Source organism: Anguilla rostrata, chromosome 2, assembly GCF_018555375.3.
Source record: "Anguilla rostrata isolate EN2019 chromosome 2, ASM1855537v3, whole genome shotgun sequence".
NCBI classification, from domain to species: Eukaryota; Metazoa; Chordata; class Actinopteri; order Anguilliformes; family Anguillidae; genus Anguilla; species Anguilla rostrata.
Window position 1 is genome coordinate 50,360,713 of NC_057934.1, and position 17,815 is coordinate 50,378,527.

The following is a 17,815-nucleotide window of genomic DNA, read 5'->3' on the forward strand; positions in this document are numbered from 1 at the left end:
TTGGCAAGGCACGATAAAGGGTCATTCCTGCATTGAAATGTCTTAGGTGGGCCGCCCAAGTGTTTTTGTGCTTGTGGTTTAAGCAAGTATGCAATCTCTTTACAATGGAATGAAAGGGAAATGGTTTGGGATTCTGGAATTTTATGCAAATACCTGAATTACGCAATAACCCATTACGCAATTAAGTGGATTCTACTGTACTAACCCACACTGTTTTTGCCTATCCGTCCATATTGAACTGAGAAATGCAATTCTGAAAAACCTTTGATGTTGTGCAGAGTACAAGTAGCATCTGTAACCCAAAAAGATGGTGCAAGCACTTTTTGAGTGAATGTATAAAATAATATAATACAGTAAGCTGGCATTTGTGTGGATTCATTCATTCATGGAGTTAAAAGGTTAATTCATATTGTACTCTAAGCTTTGAGTGACAAAAATGAAATGCATTTGAAGACATATTACAATTCCCAATACCACTATTCCTGTAGAATGACCCCCTTACAATGTGTCCTTCAGGATAAGTTAACCCACCGCCCCCCCCCAATTCCAGCACTTACAATATGTAACTCTTCAATAAATATTTAATGATATGTTCCCTTTTTTCATTTTTGTCACATGCTTTATTTTTTATAGCCTGCATCTCAAAGCATTGTGGTGGCCAACCGAAGACCAAATTTAATATTCCAAATGTAGATAGGCTAAATAAAGGGAGACGACATGTTGAGTTGACGGTGGCGATGAAGCCGTACTGACCGCAGTCACCGTCACGAAAAGTCGCCAACGAAGCGCTGTTTTGAGTCAGGAAAAACCCTGGGGTATGAGATACAGGCTAACACCCATTTGTGCTTTATTAGTTAGACAGGTCCATTCAGTTCAGTGTTGTAACCTGGGAATTCACCTGGAACCCCTAAATGCCAGGATGTCCAAAGGCGTCCTCCAGATTGCCTGTACAGGACAGACAGGAAGCAGAGCAGCTGTGCAGCTCATTGGCTCATTATGCAGGGAGAGGGAAAGAGCAAGCAGCTTTATTAGCAGTCACGCTCGTCCTTTCCTCAGCGCTCAACGGCCAGAAATTCAAATCAGGCATTCAATGGATTGTTGTACTTTCTAGTCCATTTAAAACGTATGTATGTGCAAGCACATAACTATGCAACACTGTGAAATACTGCCCCTATGAACTTATGGCTGCCATAAATGTGTTATACAGTACTCTTGTCTGCTAAGAAGCGTTTAAGCACTCAGAAGCCACTTTGACCCTCCCGTCCTTTTTACGGTCTCTCCTGGGGCCCTAAAACGTAAGTACAGAGGCAACCTTCACTGTGGAAAAAGCTAGCATCATGGCTCCCTCTCACTCTGTTACCGAAATGAAAGGGTATTCTGACAGAGAACCGAAGCCATGCCAAAGTTCAAACGGCAATGAAACCAAAAACAACAAAACAGAGGCATCCCATGGGAGAGGTGTTTGGGCAAGGAGGCTGAACTGGATACGACCACGGCCAGAGCCACAAAGAGCACAGAGAGCACATTACAGCTAGCAGCTGAAACACACTGTACATAAGAACCCTTTTCATCATGTGGCGAAACATGAAAATGCTCTTCTCATTGCCAAAGCCCTGGGCTCTGCCAGTCACACGAAGAGGGGGACACCAAAACAGGGCATCTGGGGCCCTGTGTGATTCTGTACGAATGGCTCCAGCAGTGGCCTCCCACTCTTTTCAGAAGGTCTACAATGGTGCGGCCCAGTGAAGCAGACCCATGCAGGTACACACACATCATACAAACCACATGGGTCCGCACAAAGCACCCGGTTTCCATATTCCAGCAGTGAGTAAAACTGAAAAAGTGAGCCCAGTCATGCAAAGCTTCCCCTGCTCACTCCGCCCACAGTGGGGCGAAGAGCTGGTCAGGCCAATGACGCTAATTCAATTTTTTTCAAATGTTTTAAATAATTTAGCTCCATTTTTTATTTTATTTTATTGAACTCCTGAGACCGGCAAAGCTGTTTTCGGATGAGAGAATATTCCAGGCCATTGCACTTACAGTATGAAGCATGCAAAGGCCTGAACTGTTGCTATGGCTGTGTGTATGTGTGTGCGTGTGTGTGCACGCATATGTGTGTGTGTGTGTGTGTGCGTGCGTGCATGTGTGCACACGTGTGTGTGTGTGTGCGTGCGTGCGTGCGTGCGCATATGTGTGCATGTGTGTGTGTGCGCGTACGTATATGTGTATGTGTGTGCGCGCGTATGTGTGTGTGTGTGTACGCACGTGTTTGTCTATGTGCATATACGTGCGTGCGCATGTGTGTGTGTGAGCATGTGTGTGTGAGATGGCATCAGCCCTTTCCCTCTCCCCAAGTGACCCATAATCCTCCTGCTGACGTATATCACCAAGAGAACATTCCCGAAAAACCAACCCCACTTATTCTGACTCCACTGCTGTACAATTTCCGATCAGTGGAACAGTGGCAGGCATCTGCAGACTTTGTAGGCTGGAGGCTTTGGTCTTATAATTACCTTGGTGTAAGCATCTAATTAACATCTAGGGTTATGTTTACCATCAGCGCTGGACTGAAAACAAAATGTTTTACCATGGCTTGGTCCACTCTGGCCCCAGAAATGCTCAAGAGATCAATGGAGAGGGAAAAAGTACCCATTTTGAACCCATGTACCCTCAAACACTGCTTTTTTAAGATTCAAAGACCAAAAGTCAAACCTTTTTTTAATTCACTTACCTCACTTTTAATTAATCTTAATTCACCTATTTGTTATTGTATGACTACAGCAAATACATACACACCAGCTCAAGCTACAGTGCACCATTTTTCTGTGACTACAAATAATGATGCCCCTCTATGGCATAGTGCACACAACAGCTCTTCCACAACTGATGCGTTTTTACATTAAATCATACACCCTACTATTTGGATGACCTAAAATGACACTGAACTTGTTTCATACAGTGTTCTAGGAATGCTCAGTCATTCTTAAGTGTCTGAGTAACTAGCATCTCCTTCCGCTTTTTCTTTCCACTTCAACGTGACTCAAACTATCAAACCGCTTATTTGCACTCTGCTGAAAATATGAAGTTTACTGCATTAAATCACTGCAGTATTGCGCAGTAGCCTGGTGTCCCACCAGCTTGAATGACAGATTAAAACATAGAGGAAAATCAGAGTTAGGTACATTACATTTGACTTTTATGACTGTTATTTGATGCAGGTCTTACTGCATGATTCACTTCCACTTAGTGATAAAAAATAATAAAATCAGCGGCTAAGCTCTTGCTGAAAGGGCATCTGTCTTCTCCTTATGTTAATGCGAGTCGGGGAAACTGGCCTGGTGTGACCTGGCGAAACAGAGCCGGCGAACTGCCATGAGAACTCTTCTCCTCTGGGGAGGTCACGTGAGCCACAGCCGCTCGGTGCCGGCCTGGTGGCCCTGAGCCTGGCGGGCCTGAGCTCATCCTCATGGAAACTGCTCTAATCTCCCAGCGGCCATGAGCCCACGCAGCGCTCCCGTCCCTCCCCAGCCCTCCCCGCCCCTCCCCCCGGCGCGCTGGAAGCCAGACAGAGTGGGAGTTCAGGGGATTTAATGAGCATTGCTGAGGGCGCACCCACCGTCAGACACCGTCGCTCTACGGAGCGAACCAATCCGACCGCAGAGGGGTGGGTAATTCTGCATCCGTCCCTAACGCTCCACTAACCTGCGCTCGGCTAGCTACAGGCACAGGTACTTAACCTGTAGCCCAGCGCACAGGTGGCTAAGCCCACAGACGGTCGGGACAACCTTAAAGGGCGATGTCAACCTGGGATCCGTTCCCTTTTAACAGCAATGGAAGAAATTAAACCCGCACGCAGGCAGCACGTTCACAGCACCGGTGGGGAAATGGGAAGTACTGTCACTGCAAATCTGCAGCTGCTCTGTCCGTGGAAATTCCATATCCAGCCCTTCAATGCTATTCGCATTAGACTTTTCGGCAGGGCTCTGCCAGGGTTTCCCACCTCTTCCCTCTTTTCCACCTGGCCCAACCTGTGAGAGCCGGTCATCAGCCACAGGAGCCCCGTCCCATAGCTGTGAGGGAGAGAGAAGGGAAAGAGGCCATATTCCAAGAGAAGGCCGCCCTGAGCGAAGCCGCGGAGAGCCGCCCTGATGCATCCCAGCTCCTCCAACAAGCGCCTTATTGTCTGCAGGAAGTCAGAAGCTTTCCTGTTAAGAGAGCTAAGAGGGGATTCATAGCCGCATGCCTAAACAACATGTGATCTCCATTTAAATACTTTCCAGCATGATATCAGCCCCAACTGTCCCACAAAAGGCCTTATTGTGCATTTGCGCTGATTTGAGCCGTTATTCGGGGCTGGCGGCCAGCACAGAGACCACTCCCGCCCCGGATGGACCATCTGATTAAGCCAGAGAAGATACTTTAGTTCAGTTCTGCTGGTCTTTGGTACACTCAAATACTCAGTCTCTTATCCTGCTAATTAGGAGCAGTTGACACCAACCAAACAACAAAGAATAGCTTTGCACTTCTGTTGATGCCAACCCTGGCAGGGTAAGAGCGAATTCTGGACCTGTGGTATTTATTAAGTAAGTAGCCTGGTTCCCTCCTCTTTCCTCACTAAAAAGACAGAAATGAGCCAAAGGACTCACTAGGAAAAAGTTATTTGTTTTGCAAACTCCCATGGGTAAGCTAAAAGATTCTGGCCCACAGCATCAACAAACACTAAGAAGGTAAAATAAATAGCCCGCTAAAGCATGCCTCGGTGCTCAGCACGCAGCAAAGCCGGCCTTCCGTCCGTCAGCCACTTTTCAGCAGGAGCTACGGCAGGAAGTGAGAAGAAAGAGAGGCTTAATGGAGAGACAGGACGTGGAAAAGTCCCCACACAGGCAGGAAGGACACTCTCTTGCCTGCCTGGGTATCGTCCCCATTCCCAATGGCCAAAGCCAAGGAAAAGGAAGACCGGAGCCAAAATCCCCCCACCCACCCACACCCCACCAGAGCTCTGCTTAGAGGGACATCCATCTGCATCCCTCTTGTATCTTCTGGACACAAAGCTTAAAACACATTATGTAATCAAAGGTCGCTCGTGTAGAACTGGGGGAAGATTAGGTGGGCAGTTGTGAAAGTCAGGTTGGAAATTTTGCCAGGACACCAGGGAACCCCCAACTCTTTACAATAAGAGCCACATGATCTTTAATGTTCACTGTGAGTCAGGACCTCATCCAAAAGACTGTCTCCTACAGCACAGTGTCTTCATCACTGCACCAGGGTGTGGTTATTTGACCAGAGGGAAGATTGCCCCCCACTGGCCCTCCATCACCACTTCCAACAACAACTTAAAGGGGAATTGCACTTTATAACACTTCTGCTTCTCATGACTGATACTGTCCTTCTAATGAATGTGTCGCCCTTCATTTTTCGATTATAGTTATTTCATTATGTTAATATTTTCGCTGTTTTGTTGTTTTCCTTTACAAACGCAGGGCGATTTCAAAGCTGAAATTATGGAATGTTTTGCTTCGCTTCTTCTCGATTTTGCCGCAAAATGAAATCGAAGAAGAAGAAAAAACCGGACACCATACTACTATGTGGACTTGCCCTAAAAAAAAAATAGGTCTTTGTTTCTAACGTTAGACATTTAAAATGAAATATCTAATATAAAAATGAAGGGCGCCACATTCATTAGAAGGACAAAATCAGTCAGGAGAAGCAGAAGTGTTATAAAGAGTAATTCCCCTTTAAATTTTCCCAGGAGGCCTCCCATCAATGTAATAACCAAGCCCATACTTACCAAGCTTCAGCCATTCAGCATGAGAATGACACATAGTGGCATTCCAAACCACTGTGATCAGTCCAAACTATTGTGATCTAAGCTGAGAAATAAACCCCACAGAGGTGAATATCAAATTATTCATTATTCAAATTGTACAGTTTTCCATCGGCGAATCAAAACCCACGTGCTGCTTAGACCAGAACTAGGGATGCGAATTTTGTGCAATTCTTTTTATTGATTGTCGGCGACTATTAATTGATTAATAATTATTAACTGATAAGCTTAAAATCTACTATACAGCCTATAAAAATAATGACTCAAAATAGGCCGACCAATTAATGAGTAATACTGTCAATATCAGAGAGGTTTTATTAAGACATGCTCAAAAAATCATTAAAACAGCACTTGCATTGTATATTAAGGCCATAACAACAAGAAACAAAATGATAAAAACACAGATTCACAGACTGAGAAATCTGCGCAGCAGAGGAGGGGCAGCTAGCGTGGTCTTATAATAAAAAAGAACACATTGACCTCTTCAATAGTGCAATTCGTACTCTATAGTGCAAGTCGTAGGTTATTCGTTTAGCAAAATAGTAGCAAGTTCCCAACTTTGTAAAGTAAGCCCCTTGATCTGCAGCAAACAAAAAAGGTAAGTAAAGGTCTGAAACAGAATAAAATGCTGTGAGACCCCCAACAAAAGACCGCTAGGGATATACTGTATCCCTGAAGGCTGTACCATATAACCATACCATGAACAACATAGCCTACATGCCGTTATCCATTTTTGTTAAGGAATATGAGCATGTCTACGTGCTTTGGGGTCAGTCTGGTGTGCAGTCTGCTGAAGGTGAGACCAGCAGCTGAGAAGACGTGCTCAGATGGCACTGAAGTTCCAGGAATGGACAAAAAAACGTTTCGCTAATGCAGCCAGTCAAGGGAACCCTGACTCGCCAACTTTCCACCGCTCGAGGGGATTTTTGTCTAATGAGGAAGGAATGTCTCTCCAATGTAAAATCTAATCGCTGACGTTGGGTTATTCATTAAAACTGTTTACCGAAATGTAACTTTTTAATCCATAAAATTAAACAATCAACATTCTTAGTAACGAGTAACAGTTATTTGATAAAATGTTAACATCCCAAATCAGAACTCTATGGGACACTGCAACTTACAGCTGGCCTCACGTGACTTCCTGTATCTCCCAATGCTTCAGCTGACAGAGATATTATGCTTATGAATCATTTGCACAGCAGTGCTTTAGGGCATCCCTATTCTGGCATATGCATTGGGGTACCATAAAAACATGTGGTCAATAGTCAAGTCAACAGTGGTGCCATGTGCTGCCAGAGTCGCAAGAGTCTGGCTGTGGGACACGCGGTCACAAATGTACACTGCTCTCATTCGACACCAGTACACGCTTCCAAAGAGTGAGCATGGGGACAACCATCGGTCTACACATGTACAATCTAGCATCTCCTTCACTTCAGACACCAGTACACGCTTTCCAAAAGAGTGAGCAATGGGGACCAAACACCTTCGGCTACCTCCAGTGGTACAATCTACTGCGGTATCTCACTATCTCTGACTGCTGGTGGAAGGATCCGGTATTCCCCGCTGTTCCAAAACACACTGCAAATGCATTCTGCTGATAACAGCTTTGAGCTTCAGGCCATGTAGTGTAAAGCAATCAGCACACAGCCACGATCACCGTGTTATTACACAGTATTAGTGGCGTTCATTGTCCCTTCTTGGAGTCCAAAGGGGAGGGTGTGGCTAAAGTGCAGGTCTTAAGACGATATCAAACAGAAATGCATGATCCCCACTCACAGGGCAAGGGGCCAGAATCGAAGGCTTTGCTGCGCTATACAGTGGCAGGCGCTTTTGTTTGCAGTGAGTGGTTGATCGCCATTGTCTGAGAATGCGCAGAGAGCATAATGGAGTCTATTATGTCACATCTTCAAGCAGCAGATTTAACATAAGGGCTTCTTCTGTTGGCTCACAGTCTATCAAAATGTTAATTGCATAAAGCTGCATTGCACACAGAGAGGAAAAAAACACTGAATAGAATATTTCTGGAAAATTATGCTAATTGAGTGCCACTTGGCCTGCACATCTAAATCTCCTGTCTTATAAAAGAACACCATTCAAAGCATAATTCTGGCACTTATTAAAGAACTGACGACAATCAAACTTGTGCTAAACATGTGCTAAAGCATAAATGACCAAAAATGTTCCGTAAATCAATCCACTACCAATACTGATTTGTAAAAAAACTGATTTGATTAATTAGCGTTAAGTCCGCACCAAAACATCATCTCCTCCCCACTTCTCTCATATGTCCTTGGATGCTCTAAGTAGCCAAGAATGGAAAAGTCATGGTGGCCCCCACTGCAATCCTTTCAACTAACCGAATTCTGGGGCTAGTTCACAGAAATATTATAAATCAATTTTCCCTCCATATGAGGGATGTACAGGAAGATTACATAAAGGCAATCTTGTATAAGGTCTGTAAGAACAGGTACATTGGACTAGTAAAGCAAACAAGCTGCTACCTACACAAGATGAAACATGACTTGTCCGGACTTTTAAATAAGCATCAGAAAGTTCAGTAAAGATCTGGCTACTAAGTCAAGACATTCTTAATAGTATCTATAAGCGGTTTCCTTGCGGTATTCCAACCTTGCTGAGAAAGGAAGGGGGGCTATCACATAGTTCACATTTCCCTTCTAACAATCATAGCTCAGAAGCATGCAGAGAATTGGCTGGGACTTTCCGCACGGAGAGCCTAGTGTGAGCAGATGGGGTTCAGGTCCAGGGGACAGTAGGTTGGAAGGCTGCTGCTAACGGTGCACTAACAGCAGGCCTGGAGCAGACCCATGGCTCATTAGCAGCAGAATGGGGGAGGTCTCCTCACAGCACGATTCAAGGACTCCTCTGGGGATACGCACTTCAGCAATTCCTCAGGGTGGAAAAGAAAGCATCCAGCACCCCTCCCCCCAAGTTTACGTGGCTAGATAGCTATTCATCCTCCATCTTCTCCACTGTTGCATGAGTTGGTGTACTCTGGCTGTCCTGCATCAACCAGGCAGTTGTCATATAACGTGCAACAGGCATTGAATGGAATGTTTCCAATTCTCTGTACAAAGTGCTTTGAAGACGTCAATTAAAAAAGGGTAACACACATCACGTTCTGAGAGCTAACAATGCCTAGCTCTCAGAGCCAGGAGGATCTGCGGCACTGATTGGCTGCAGCCTCAGACTGCTAACAAGCCAGATTCACTGATCAATTTCTTCCAATGAGTAGCCTCTCAGCAGGCACTTTAAAGCACAAGCAGCAATGGCCTCAAGGGAGCAGGGTTCCCTAATGCATTCCACTCTTCTCCTCCACAGAGACAAAAGTCACTGCTTCTCTGTGTGACCCGCAAGGTGCCACCAGTACAGAACTCTTACATCACCTCAACAGCCCACAGGCCAGGCCAAGAGATGACTAATGGATAATTATAGAGACAATTGGCATAGCTCTTCAGTGTGACAGCAGAGAACACCTGCTGGAGAGAGAATCAGCCAATTGCGCAGCACCAGCACTAAGGTGGACTGGAGCCCATTATGGACTCAAGCCAAGCTGGCACTATTATCTCATTATCAGGAGAGAGCATGAAACTAGCGTGAGTTATGTGAGCCTAAATGCTCCAGTACAAAAATCTCCCTTTTTCAAAACACAGTTCTCTCCATCAACAGTGGATTAGCTGACTTTCCAAAGATCTCCTCAGCAAATAACACGGTAGCATGTGATAGGAGCATAGTGTGCTTTTCAGACTCAAAACAGTCAGGAGACAGGGCATCAACACCCTTTTCTTGTCCATATGCACAACAGACTGAGAGCTCCCATCCCTGAAGTAACGTGCAGTACTCACTGTGACTACAGCAGAAACTCCTCAGATATTATTACTTGCAGTCCAGTGCTCCACCTACTCCCATCGGAACAGTACTCCACTTCGACTGCAGTTACAGAGCTGTACAAAACGCCCTCCACTCCCACTCTATATTGGGAAAGACACCAAGAGGGAGTGCTGCAGGTCATGTGACTTCTGAGACGATCCTTATATTCCTCAGAATGCACAGCCCAGTTCACAGAAGACCGCAGAGGCAGGTATGGAAATGCAACAGATCTAACAGACCAACGAATACCTTCAGGCAAACACAAGTTTACCAACCTGATCTGCAAATATAAACTCCAAGGCCCCTCGGGGTCCGACTGCCTTCTGTGCCAAAGATAGTATCTGAGAGGCTGACTGTCTATATATAATCACTCCCTCGTTCCCACTGCCCCTGCCATCCCATATTATATCACCATGACAGGGCCCCTCACTCCTGGCCATTCAGGCTTTTAAAGACACAGGGCCAAGAAAAGCTAGAAGTTTCCAGAGTTCATGCGCAAACAGACAAATCGGAGCTTTCAGACAATATCTTGAGTCATTAAAGGGTTGATAACATGTCAACATGTTTTACAATGCGACATTTTGATCAATATTATTCACAATGAACTACATGACATGTATCTCCAGTGCTTCGGTTGTGCAGTGCATTATGGCCCTTGTATGGTGTTATGAATTCTATCTTGAAGCAATTGCCAGCAGCGAAATGTGTTCACTATGGAGGGTGATGAGGTGAGACAATTCAATTCAGGAAAGGGAATGCACAGAATCTAAGGTGCAACAGTACTTCTGGCAAATTCAACAGTTCAACAGTACTGCTGGCAAATTATTTTGTGTGTGTCAGAATTGTGAATATTTGCATGTGCTTGATCTAAGAGCTACAGGACATTTGGCAGGACATTCAAACTTACAGACACCCTAATACACATGCCACAGCCATTAGCCTACATGTCTTGTTGATATTCTGCCGAACAACACAGAGGCCAATGGGATTAATAAAATCCCAGATCATCAAGGATCAACTCAAATTTTTATCATTCTTTCCCCTCTGTGACAATGTAAAAACAACTGACTTTTACAAAACACAATAAATAATGACACTTGTGCTTCACGTGAAGAAAAGACTGAACTTCCCTTTCCGCTTCAGGGACCCTGCAGTCAAAATAAGACAGCGGGTCTTTTTAAGACTTCCTGACCTGTTTCCTTCCTGATGTTCCTTGGGATCTCAAGCAAGCCCCCTGACGCTCAGTGAGGCGGTGGGGTCGGGGGGGGGGGGGGTTGATGGTAGTGGGGGGGGTTAAAGGCGGATGCGGGGTCTGAGGTCTGAGGTCTGAGGAAAGGGAGACCGCGCTGCTGCTTCTCAGGGGCTCTGAAATAAACCTGCCGCATTACGTCACAGCTAATTTACAGTCCTGCTGAAAACAAGTCGAAGCCTGCTCCCGGTTGCCTCCAAGATGTAAAGGGAGAGGCAGAGCTGGCAGCATTGGCACTGGGGCTCATACAAACCAGCTACAAACAGGAAGCTCACACAGCGGGGCCGAGCATGGCTTCCTTTGAATATCCGCAGCCAAAGACCCAGGGGAGGACAGCTCTCAGTATACACAAAACACGAGAGTGACAAAAGCCAACTGAAGCTAATGCTGGAACACACAATGGTTCACAACTCGCCCACTGCGAAACCAAAGTTCAGCCTTCCAGCTTCCAAATGTCCATGCGAGGTCTCAGGCCACTTGTTTTCCTCGATCTACGATGCTGATGAATGCTGCTTATTCTGTGTTTCAAAGCTCTGTGATATCATTTACCATGCATCACTGAGCACCATGCTATAGGACACGGAACACAAGCATGGTTTCCTCAATTCTGAGTGAATGACAATGAGGAGATGAACAGGGTCTGTCCCATAAGAAGAGCCAAAGGCAGAGTTACAACCTAAAATTTCTATCATGCACAGAAGTGGCCTAGAAGCATAAAACATTGGGCCAAACCTTCGGCTGACAACAGGAAAGAATGAAGGAAATATAGCCCACATGCAAGCTTCTGATACAGTAAGTGCCATAATGTTTCGGACAAAGACATATCTTTTTCCTCATTTGGCACTGTACTCCACAATTTTAAAATTCATATGTGGTTAAAAGTGCATTTTCCCAGCTTTAATTAAAGGACATTTTATACACTAGCCTAAGCCTAAACCTTGGCATATTTTTCAGACTGTTTTCTTATTTCACAGCCTCATAATGGCTTGCTTGACTTCCTTGGGTACAACTCAGGTCCTCATGTTGACAAACGCCAATAACAAACTCCAAAGAAAACAAAAAGCCTAGAAGCAAGAATAGATACAGAACGCTCTGTTATACCTGCACTACGGAAGCAAGTTAACACACCTGACTAATCAAAAACACCTGTGAAGTAATTTGTCCCAAACATTATGGTGCCCTGAAATGGGAGGGACTGTGTATAAAAAGTGCTGCAATTTCTACAAGGTGAAACCAAAATATATGAAAATATCCTTTAATAAAAGCTGAGAATCTACACTTTAATAAATTTAGCCAAATCAAGAAAAAATATGTATTTGCCCCAAACATTATGGAGTTCGCTGCATGTTCATGATAATTACCCATTCCTAACATAAGGTCTAGAAGCATAAAGGTCACCAAACCTTTTGCTGACAATGGGAAAGAATTAGGAAAATATTGCAGGCATGCAAGCTTCTGATATGTTTTTGATAATCGGCCATTCCTAACATCTTTGACACGTTCTGAAATCCAAATCACACCCACAGTAAGGTGCGTGATTCAGCCACCATTGCACCTCGCACGGGGGTCGGAGGCTGTTCTACCGCTCTGAGCTGGAATTCCTCCTCGGCTGCCTCTCTTTACACACACACACTCACTCACTCATTTGCCTGCCTTCGTGGGACTGGTCTGGACTGAGCTGCTTTGTATGAGCGCAACCCGGCATTGTTTCCAAAGTTGCAGGTCTAGTTGGTTAACCGGAGCAGCCTGGGAAAGAGACACCGTTGCCCGTGCTTACTTTCCTGCTCGAATACCAACGTGCTTGCTCATGTTTGAAGATCCGGAAGGGCGAACGCATTGCACTGAGGGGAAGAAGACGCAAGCAGGCCCTGAGGCTGACACAGGCTCCACCACGAAAACAGACAGGAGCATAGGGCAAGTGAAAAGAAAGACATAGCCTCTATAGTTTTTCGCCTTTATGGCTTACATCTCCATGACAGCATGATAATGTAGCAGCTCAAGGTCTATACAATGGCAGCTGAGTGATTCAAACGACCATGTGCTAAACAGACAAGGACAGTACCCCCCCCCACGCACACACACACTCCAGTGCTGCTCCAGATACACGTGGGATGATCAGAAAGTATCCAGAGCCACACAGAACAATGGAATTTCATAATATTTATTCCTGGAGTAATTCCCTTATTTTCTGAGGCAGATAAACTGAATTATAAAAATAGATATTAATCCTTAAAGTCAAAAATGAAGTACACCTAGATTTACAATAAGTCACCTTCCCACCAAAAGCTTTTTACCTCAGCAAGGACTGCCAGAACTTTGAGGTCTGAATTTTAGTGAACCTATACTAAAATCCCTGAAGGGTGCAGGTGCCACAATAAATACTTTAAAAAGCATTACAAACAGTGGTACAGACAAACCACAGATTTGGGTTGGGGAGGTGTGAAGTTCAGTATCGTAATGAGAGCAGCAAACTTAGAACTTGGAAAACAAAAATAGGCTGTAGTAATGTGCACGATTCACAGGTGGGCTTCAGTGGCAGTGCAGTAGATTGGGTAGTACTGTAAATTCCATGGGGGAAAATGATAGCAGCACAGCCACCACCACCCCCCCCACACCCCCACCCCCCATGAACACTGTGACAAAACTGTTGGGGATAATACTTGGGACCCCATGCTTGCGGCTTGCCCCAAAACAAAACAACACAGCATGCAATTACAGTTCTGCTCTCCCAGCCAGGCACACTGACAGATACTGCACCATGACTCACACACTCATGGTTCCAAGGCTCCCTGGGTCCAGCTCAGAGAGACATCCGCAACCCAGCGGTGGCCTGGAGATTCCACCTGCTCCCTTCACTATAAGCCCTGGCTCTGGGATTCTGGGCTCTTACCCAGCGTGCTCTCTGCAGACTGGCATCATTGTAAACTGTCCAGCCCAATGCTTACGTGAGGGCGCAGCAATGGATGTAACCCGAAAAAAAGCGGCCATCTTAACATTTGCAATCACACAGCAGGGAGAGTTTTACCAGTGCTATTACATCACCCAGCGATGATCCCACTACAGGCGATAATGTTGCCTGGGAGCAGAAAGCCACAGTGTCACCATCATGCTCTATCTCTGTTCATCTAGATACCTTGGCAAACATACCGGTGTTTCACATTCCAGCCACAACTTACAGCGCCAATATTTGGAAGATCATCTGGAAAAAATGCAGGCATGGCATCATCTGCAGCTCTTTATACCTGGAATATAACCAACAGTAGAAACTACCAGGAAAAACTTAAGGAACCAGGAAAAACTTAAGGAATCTAATGATTTCGGATCTGTGAGATCTACTATATTGTCAGGAATACAATGAATGGCAGACTTAATCCCAGTACATTCAATTGGCCTATGGTTTCAATGCACATTGAGAGAATACACAATTTTTCAAGTACATTATTTTCATTCCATAAGAATGAATCATAGACAATTTTGCAGACCACCCCCTCCCCGTCAATAATGTTGTGTCATCTTTAAGTCTGGGAGAGAGCAAACTTTGCTCTGAACTTTTGGTGCCCTTTCTCGCCATCTATGAGTAATAGTTTCACACGTTCCCTCTAATGACCATCCTCAGCAACACTTACTTTGGACATGGACCACCCTGAAACTGCAGGCAGAGACAAGAGAACAACAACCTATCGTCTGGTTGAGGACATGACTAGGCTATGCAGTACTGTACTTTGTTGGTGTGAAAGTACAGAATACAACTAGATGTACATTGTTATAGGAGTACTTAATTAAGCACCATGTAGTTCATATATTTAAGATGCAGTATTACTAGTTTCTAATCTTATATTCTTTCTGGCCACATCTGTAGCTGCATCACATGTAGATTCATGTAGATAGATGAACGAACCCGACCAAAGAATTAAGTAAAGCTCAGGCGGTTGACCAGCTTTCAATCACACAGAAAACTCAATGATGAGTAATAGTGTTCAGTGATAAGAAAGTGGGGGGTAGTGGGAGGCAAAGTTCACTCAGGAATAACAAAAATATTTCAATGAACAAAAAAGGTCACTTTAAAAGGCGGGAGTGAGTCACCAGGGGCTGGACCTGCTCAAAAAGGTCCTTCTGCAAGGCAGGAAACAAAAACAAGCAACTTAGACTACCGGTCATGTTGCCGCCCCGTGGGCGAACTCTGCAAAACGAATCATGGGCGACACTAGAAATAAATCACTACAATTTGTAACTTGTAGGAACGTAAATGACAAAATCTAAAAATAAAAATAATTGCATGTGACTCCTTAAACTGCATTACGCTGAAAATATTTAGGTGTGATAATTTCCGCAATCAGTGTTACAAGTATACTCTGAAACATCTTAAAACACGTTATGTCTAAATAATTTCGCCTTTACTTTCATTCTTGTGTTTAGATAGCTAGTTGGATATTTTAATATTCTTTTGTAATCTTGATTGTGAAATCGCTTTAACAGTTTTTCTTAGTTCTGAGTGACTTTCACATTAAATATAAAGTATTGTGAACAGCTGTCTATAAGGTGGCTTTCCACTAAGTTACATACAGTAGCTAATGTATTAGAGGTAATTAACGTTAGTGGTACTAGCTTAAGCTCCGTGAATGAGTATGCAGTTCAGCCATACAGTATAGCACTCAGATAGTAACATATTTATTATGACTAAAGCTGCATGCATCTGTTAAGGCAAAATCCTGGTTATAAAGTAACTAGCCTAAGTTATAAACCGATCTGATTTTGATATATTCCATCAATCACTTTAAGTTACCTAAACTATTCTAACGTGCTCTCGGTTACTTAGAAAACGGATAGCAACAATCCAACAGGATCGGATCAACCCTTTCCTTTAATCAAAGTAACAAACACGCTAGCATAAAATGCCGATCCTGGGAACCGCTGACAGTTGGACAGCATAGTCGACTAGTTAAAGTTACAGAGCCGATGCTTAGGCTAGTTGGCGAGTTGGCTACCGCAAACGACGCACTGACATAAATAGCGACGGAAGCGAACCGACGTTAGAGAAACAACTTCAAGGCTAGCTATCGAACGTTAGAAATCAATACGCGTATAACAAGTAAAAGTAACTTACCCTCAAGCAAGTATTCAGGTCTTCAGGAGGTGGATATAAAAACACGACCCGGCTTTTACGTGTGGAGGTCCTGTTTGCTTAAATGTGATATGGTGCTTCTTATTTCACTTCATAATCACACTGTATAAAAGCCAATGGATATGTGAAAAAAAAACTGTATGTTCCCGATAACTTAAAAATCGTTTCAGAAAAAAGACATTGTAAATGCTCTCACAGCGCATTTGAGCTGAAATGTGGAAATTACGAGAAATCGCTCATAGGGTCTTCTTTTCCATGCGGTGCCCGGCACATTCCCACACACCAGCCTGGGCTCCCCCGGGATCAGTTACGCAGTGTGTACTTCAGTTTCACGGACCGAAAGTCCCGCCCACTACACAGAAAGACGAACTATCGGTGGCAATGGATGAGCGGCTGTCAGACGCCGCAGCCAATCGTTGTGATACTTCATCAGGTCTGGGCTGACCGTTCTGTGGTGCAGAACCTCTATGGGCGGAAATAAGTAGACTGATGACCACTGTTGAAAGTTTGGGAGAACTGTAGTTTTTAAAAACATTTTTGAAACTGAGTCACTGGGCTTGCATGTCTAGTTTTTTTTTTCAGGACAATGCTGATAACATAAAAGGAACTAAGTGTAATTTGAAAAGACATGTTAATATAAGTAGGCTTCCAGTATCCAAGTTAAATGATATGCAATGTAGTAAGATCAATGTGTTCAGGGTTCGAATTAAGGACACCAACCCTAGACACCAGTGATGCCACTGATCGGAAATATATTGTAATATTTACGATTACAGATGAGAAGGATATATAAATATTTCGACCCCCGACCTGTTGTTTTTACCTCTTTTGGGGGGTCCAAGTCTTAATTAGGGGGGTCAGACCCACCCCAATCCCCCCCATAATTCGGATCCTGAATGTGTTATTTTATACACACAGTGGCATAAGCATCCAGTGTTGGCTACAATAACTGTTCTACCATCTGTTGAACCCATTACCTTGAATCTCAGGTCCAGCCACTGTTCCACATGCAGTCCTATTACAGCCATAACCTTCTGTGCTTGTTTGGGACATACGTAGCAGTAAGTCTGGCTCAGATGGTACATGGGTCTGAAGTGAGGCAAACACAGCAGAAGGCCATACCTGTGAGAGACAGCACACAGCCTCTCTGTGAGAATGAAAGGGAAAAGGGACAGCATGAGTAATGACCTTCAATACTCCAGGTGGCTTCAATGAAGTATGTGCACTGCCTCACCAAGATGACCTCTGTACAGTGCACAGCATCTTGCTGGGTTTTCTCTTCAGACAAAATGTGTCATGTGTGATGTTCAGTCCTAGGTTTCCTGCTGCTGCCTAGAGCATGAAAGAATGGCTTTGATCTGTCCATCTACCATTTTAATGATTTTTTTCAATCATAAGGGATGGAATTTTCTTACCCAGGTATGACTCTCATGTTTTGTTTTATTTATTATTATTTTTAAAATGCTATATCCTGGGACTGGAAATGCATGTTTTACAACCTAGTTGTTATTCCCCCCTGTGTGGGATGGATAACTAGTCTGTTCATGCCTATATGAATAGGTACTTGCAGCGATTAAGGCAATAATTGCAGTGGTTCTATGGATAACAAGTCAACAATTGCCTTTCTTGTCCTGATTACAGTGTTGAACAAGACACACTGAGTAAGGAGTGATTGAAGTATCAAATGGCGCACAAATGGCATATTTAATTGCATATATGTAGTTTGTATGGA

The 17,815-nt window shown here is 44.2% G+C and overlaps 1 protein-coding gene across 3 annotated transcripts in view; it reads right to left on the reverse strand.

Moving 5' to 3' along the window:
* The window catches only part of rhbdf1b (rhomboid 5 homolog 1b (Drosophila)), a 47,079-nt gene extending 30,613 nt beyond the window's left edge, over positions 1-16,466 (reverse strand). Inside the window, exon 1 of one of the 3 annotated variants that reach the window (XM_064322824.1) lies at positions 16,066-16,466. The gene's annotated coding sequence lies outside the window, so the exon portion shown is untranslated. Of the gene's footprint in view, positions 1-9,687; positions 9,711-16,065 lie in introns of those variants that run through there. The other 2 variants (XM_064322828.1, XM_064322827.1) reach the window with 2 other exon arrangements.
* Positions 16,467-17,815: the final 1,349 nt, after the last annotated feature.